Source organism: Pundamilia nyererei, unplaced genomic scaffold (genome assembly GCF_000239375.1).
Source record: "Pundamilia nyererei isolate P.nyererei 1_Seehausen unplaced genomic scaffold, PunNye1.0 scaffold00002, whole genome shotgun sequence".
Taxonomy (NCBI): domain Eukaryota; kingdom Metazoa; phylum Chordata; class Actinopteri; order Cichliformes; family Cichlidae; genus Pundamilia; species Pundamilia nyererei.
The window spans coordinates 4,411,385-4,417,974 of NW_005187403.1; the positions used below are offsets into that span (position 1 = coordinate 4,411,385).

The 6,590-nt window shown below is 41.4% G+C and overlaps 1 protein-coding gene across 6 annotated transcripts in view; it reads right to left on the bottom strand.

Moving 5' to 3' along the window:
* Positions 1 to 6,590, bottom strand: part of LOC102213025 (disabled homolog 2-interacting protein) — a 167,230-nt gene that overhangs the window by 133,360 nt on the left and 27,280 nt on the right. Inside the window, exons 1-2 of one of the 6 annotated variants that reach the window (XM_013909742.1) lie at positions 6,008 to 6,174; positions 3,611 to 3,627 (exon numbers count right to left, since the gene is read on the bottom strand). The exons of 4 other annotated variants lie outside the window; for them this stretch is intronic. The gene's annotated coding sequence lies outside the window, so the exon portion shown is untranslated. Of the gene's footprint in view, positions 1 to 3,610; positions 3,628 to 6,007; positions 6,175 to 6,590 lie in introns of those variants that run through there. One more of the 6 variants, XM_013909741.1, reaches the window with a different exon arrangement.

Here is a 6,590-nt window from a genome sequence, read left to right on the forward strand (position 1 = left end):
CTACCAAAAATAGTGCTTTGTTGTGTATCTGACGGACGAAAGCTAAACCAGTTCCACACCACTGAAGTTGCAGCATCTTTAAAAACCAATTCCGGTTCATCCGTTTCATTCAACGATCCGGTTTCGCCCTTCTTATTCTCTGTCGCCAGCACGCTTTTTACGCCGTTTGCGTATGAAAACAAAGGCACTGCGCATGCGCGTTTTACCCATATTTTATGACGATATTTCATTTTCTTATCGTTGCCCGACATTATACCGGTATTATCGTGAACGGTATGATATGGCCCAGCCCTACCGCCATACCAATCTTTGTCTTTTTCAACTCCAGAGATTGCTGCATGGTCTCATAGACTCTGATGTTGAAATGCCTAAACTTAAGATGTTTATAAGCCTAGAACAGAGAAACAGCTGTGGACTCCATGGCAAGTTTCCCATTCATAACAACTGGGAGGTTTTTGTTTTCATTACACAATCACTACACAAGAAGACTTCCAAGAGCACTTGAAAGAATACTGGTTTGATTTACTTGTAATTTATGATATTGTGGTTAATCCTGGTTCATATGACTTGATCAGCAGTATATATTTTATAAAAAGTCCCTGGAATGAAAGAAAGATTTACTGAGAAGTAAGTGTTCACAGTTGCTGGCACTATAAAAGTTGAACTTGTGCTATATATTTAGTTTAGAAACCAGCACGAAACTGTTCTGTTTGTAAAATCAAGTGTAACAGCAAGCTTGTAAAAGAAATCTACAAACCAGATAGACCAAAGGAAAGTGTTTGTTTTTGTTGGGCAAAACCTTAAAGCTTTAACAGCTGATCAACGTGAGCATCACCTTTTCAATTTCCTGTTGTGTGGAAAGAGAGCTGTCCAAAAAGAAAATGTGCCTTCTGATCTCAGTCACTTTCAGTGAGGCGCACTGTAGGCAACACAGCTAGTGGAATCTGTCAACAAGTCTAAACACACACAGATGCATGGAAGAAAACACATGAATCAAAAAGCAAAATCAAAAAAACCCACTGAAACAGACATTTAAATTATGTTTCCCATAATTTGCCCATAAAAGCGTTGGCATCCGACTGATCAGCACCATTTCTGTGTGGGAATCCACATCCCAGCTTATAAACAATGATCTCTCGAGTCTTGCTCTCCAGCACACACACATGTGGGTGTATTTGCGCATCCTTCCGCTGATGAAATGGTACTTGTTAGAAAGGGAGGAAACAGATGGATTTGGAGTTCTGTATTTGAACAGCTTCAATCGCCTAACTGAGCAGGCGCGCTTTCATCTGTGTGGCGTTGCTGTGTGTGGAGCTATTCAGAGAGATCGAGGGCAGGACACAGGAGGAGTGTAACTATCTAGGACAGTGCAGTCTCACACCGCTGGGTCTATATAAAAAAACAAAAACACTAACAAGCCATTCAACTGTAGCTCATTGTTAAAGCAGGTTTTATATCAGTATCACTAATATTTGGCTTATTTGTCATTAAAATAGCTGTGGGAATGTGTAAGTACGTGTCTGTGTGTAAAGAGTCAAAATGAGTGGTGGGAAGTTATGTGACAGGAAGTGAGGTGCACTGCAGGGAATGGGGAACCTCTGTGGCGGGAGTTCATTTTCCCCTATTTCCTGTTTTCTGATTCGCCTCAGCATATTTGACCGCATTCTTACGTCACCCGTGTGCTTTCTCCGGTCTGTGTACGTCCTCGTACGTAAACGATAAACTGAGAGAACAACTGTAAGATAAACCTTGGAAGGGAACTGATAAACAAAGAGCGCAAAATATTTCTCAAAGTCTGCGTTTTTAGAAAGTCTCTTAAACATTACTACAGTTTTCTAATTGCTTAACCAACTGTGGGGCTGGAGCCGATCCCGGCAGCTGTAGGTCAAAAGGCTGGCTGCACACTAGACTGGCTGCCAGTCCATCAATGGGGCTGAAACGGACCGACACACTCTCGCTTCCACACCGCACATCGGAGATCTCATTTAAAAACACCCCCCAAAAATCATGCAAACTCCGTACAGAAAAGGTCTCGCCTGATTTGATGTGATTGTTCCAACCAATGCACCATTATCCCATAACTAACACTACAGCTGGTAACACCCACAGATGTATAATCTTTTTTAAAAATCTATTAATCTGTCTCCCAAGGAGCATGTGTAATTTAGGTGGACCCCAAATTGCTGTGGCTCAATATAGCAGATTTTCCCCACAAAGAACTGCAGTAGCAATACTTGTATTTCAAACTGTACAGGGTCTAGCAGCTTTATTTTAGCGGCAACATTCAACATTTGAATGAAATCTGAATGAGACTCATTTTAGGTTTCCAGCTGGGAGACAGACGGTAATGACGACAGCTTCCAGGAAGACGAGGAAATGAATTATGGATAAAGTTCTAGATTAAAAAGAGAAAAAAAATCACAGCCCACAGTCTAATAAGGCCAGTTTTATCTGAACATATCAGAGTTTACAGTACCAACATCTGCACGCAGCATGGTGGTACACTGCACATATGATGACACAGCAAGTTTAAACCCACCATGAATGAAACCAGACGAATAAAGAGCACATGCGTCTATTCCACGGGCAGTTTAATAGGCAATAATAAAGGTGTGGTTCAAGGGCAGCATCATCTGAGTTTATTTATTCAAAAAATTACTCATTAAGGAAAATATGCTTGATATAAACTGACTGTGTAGCAATCAAGTAAATTTAATTTGACAGATTCCATTAAATCGCATATTTTACATTGCACTTGTGCAACAAAATTACACAGAAAATTTACATGTAACTTTTTTTTCCTTTAGTGTAGGAGTCAGTAATGTGTAGGTGACCCAGTACTTTTGTACACATAGTGTTCAGACCTCAGATTACAGACTACAGATTAAAAGGTGGTGCAGCATTGTGTGTTTACAATTCGCCAGCTAGAGAGCCACACTTTTGGGTGGTTCGAAGTCTGATGTAAAATTGTTTTTGTCCAAGACAAACAAATGTAAGTAAAGAGCAACTGAGGTACTTAAATGACCTCCACTCCTTAGTGGTACAAATGTTGAGGGTGATGGATTAGTATTGATATGTTTATTAAAACTACTCTCCACATATTGACAAAAAAAGAAGGCTTAGAGCACACCACAAAGATCACAAATGAGTATTTTGCACTGCTTTACCTTTAAAGAACGCTATATTCATCTTTAATGATACTCTAGCTGGTACTCTGGAGTCCAAAGACTGAGCTGAGTTAACTTGTGCAATAGGCTGGCAAGCTATACAGGGTATAACATGCATCTTCCCATGACGATTGAGACAAACTCCTGAATTAGTTGTGAAAATGACTGAATTAGCAAACAGTGTATGTTTATTCTACACGTCCATTTCCTCCCACTCGCTCTGTACTGGAGTGTTAAATAATGGCAGAAAATGCCAAAAGCAATATAAAGAATTTAGGCTTAAAGACTCATTGCTTTTTTGTTTTTTGTGTGTTTTTAGGGGGTAGCCCTAAATTCAGAAATTACATAGTAGTGATTAGTCATCCAGCGGGCAAACATTGAAATGGCTAATTGAGTTTGATAACAATGAGCATTGAGTGCAGTGAGAGTACAGCTGTACTCACGTGTCCAAACATGTAATCTGAAATACACAGAAACACACCGAGAAGATTATTACACACAATCTGACACACGCAGCACATGCACAGAGTGTGCCCTGCAAAACATGTGTTCAGTAATTGGATGTCGTAATTGTACCCTCTTCTGCCCCCAAACCTAAAAGCCACATACACAGTGAAACCACCTCTTTATCCTGCTGTCAAACATGTACTAAAAACCCCTTTTGTTGTCTGTGATTTATGACTCTTCCTAATTACACAAGTTTTTTTTTTTTTCAAGGACTGGGTAGGAAAGGTAAAGGAAAGCTGGAAAGAGAACAACAAATGGGTGCAGGTGGTTTGATTTCACAATGATCGGAGCTTCGAAACAGGTATGATCAAGACAAAAGATGTTTATCTTGAGTCTTCTCTGAATCATGATGTTTGGGATTTAGGAAGCCAACTGATGTATGAATTTGTAAATCCACGTATCTTATTTTTATTTACATTTATTACAGGGTCTCAACTATTTCAGCTTTGTATCATTCAGAAGTAAAGACGGGCACAGGCTCAGTCATCATATCATCAAAAGACTCTGAAAATCTGGAGAAAACAATTGTATTACGGCACATTTTGACCAAACAGTTCATTCTTCAGTAAATACGTCACAGCCCGCAAACGTACAGAAAACTCAGCATGTGTCATACATATAAAAATAAAGTTCAAAATGAAATCTGCAAAGAGTTACGTGCTACAAGAAAACAAGCACTGGAGCAAAGTTTATCAAACACCACTGCTGACTGGCACACTTCACTGGAATACACACCAAAGATTTAGAAGGTCAGAGAGGGAGAGATAGCAGAGACACTGAGCAATACTGGAATTCTATTATGCCTTTAGCCAGAGCGGTGGCAGTTTATCACAGCAGTCAGTCCCTATCTGCAAACATCCTTCACTTTCACTTCTTAAGAACACTTAATCAGCTCCCAGCCTGGGCCACTAAATGCAAAGATTCTACAGATTTTACGTTTTAAGTGTTCTTTGCTGAAAATGTCTGCTTTGTGTCTGTTTTGGATTGTTCGAGTGTTTGTAAAAAATAAAATAAAATACAGAAAGAAATTAGAGAAAATTTGACGCCCTGAAAAACTCAGGTCAACAAATCTGCAATCAAGCGGTCCAACAAAAACAGGATCTACAAATACAGCCAAGTGCACTGGTCCACATCACTGCTGACCTCCACCCTCTTACGTTTTTCCAGTCCCTCTTATTATCTGCACCGGTCCTTGTCTGGTGCTCTGCTTCACGCATCTCCCTCTCCAACGACTCTGCCAACTTAGGAATGCCATTCTAGCAGTCACTCCATAACTCTTAACTCAGTGTTCCAAGTAATCCCTCTCCTCCGGCTGTTCTGAACCTACTTCCTTCCCCACAGCTGCTGGCTGGCCCAGCTTGCTCTAATAATAGGACAACAATGAACGCCGCACACCCGGACACACAGCATTGCACTACTACTTCAGAGCGGGGGGGTGGGGGGCACTCAACAAAATTGAGTCTAAATTAAGCTCTGAAAAAAAAAGGCAAAATTATTTATGCAAACAAAATAAAAGTAAATGGTTAATATCTATCCTCAAAAGTGTAACTATCTAAAGTGTTGACATTCTGCCCTTATGTAAGTGGATAAAAGACTGAAGCATGTAAACACATGTTGGTGGAAGAATGATGATGAGGCTGCACATTCAAGTAAAGCTACTATCTTACTAGGACACTGTAATCACACAGGAGCTGATAAATGAAGACTACACATGGCTAAAGTAGTTAAACACCACCCTGTGCCTTGCCACAAGGTGGTAGTGGAATGAGAATATTCCTCCAGAACAAACACACAGAGACACATACAGACACATACAGAGGTGGTGTATAAATGTATAATTTATATTACACGGCTCTATCAGGTAAAGCAGCCCCCAAGAGGCGTGCACAAACGCCTAAAGAAAGGGAGCCGTTAATCAGAACAAAGAAAATCTGGAGAAGCTGAGATTTGAACTGATTTTTCCTGTTTTCATCTACTGTCGCCCCACTGCTGGAACCCCAGCTCGCAATCACATGCTACAGGTCTTTTGCAGCAGTACCGCAAAAAAAAAAGAAAGCGTAATCTTTCCTTTCCCACCTATATTTTGCTTCTCTCTCTGACAGATCAGTCTGATAATGATCCTTGCCTGACATGTGAAAAGCTTCCCTCCACACACCTCCTTTCCTTCAGCTCCCCCCACTCCAACCCTCCAACCATGCGCCATTCCACCAAGAGAGCAATCCCACACTCACAAAAGTGGTAACTCTACCCCCCTGTTCTTTTTTTATTTCTCCTTTCTAGCACAATTATGAGGCAGTGAAAGGAGAAGAAAAAAGCGTGGCGCTGGTGCTCACCTCAGACAAGGTCCCACAGCCGCTGGGAAAGCAGAAGGAAAATCATCTTCACTCCACTCGCAAAACCAAGAGCAACAAGTAGTAACTCCAGAGATCCCTCCTCCCCTCTCTCACTCTATACTTCACGCTTCCTTGCTGGGTTTTGTCCGTCTGCTCTGAACTTATTAAGGCTGCAGTACCTGCAGCGGACTGAATAAGTATGTGGCCATGTGTGTGTATGGATGTGTGTATATGCGTGTGTGTGTGTCTGTGTGTGTGTGTGCATGTATGTGTGTGTCAGCGAGTGAGAGTGTGTATGGTCTGGTGGACTCCTACAGGGGTATTGACTCTTTCTTAGCAGGGTTCAGGTCCTCCCCCTTCTCTCCCAGACTCACAGAGGGAGGAAAAGAAGCACACTCACACACACACACACACACACACACACACACACACACACACACACACACACATACACGCAGGGCAGGAGAGTACTCAAACTTTTGTCACACATTCTCACTTTCCTTGAAATATCTGTAACTCCCTGCTCTGAAGCTCCCTTTCATAGGGGAAAGCAAGTGACATGGAAATGTTTAGGTGTGTGCGC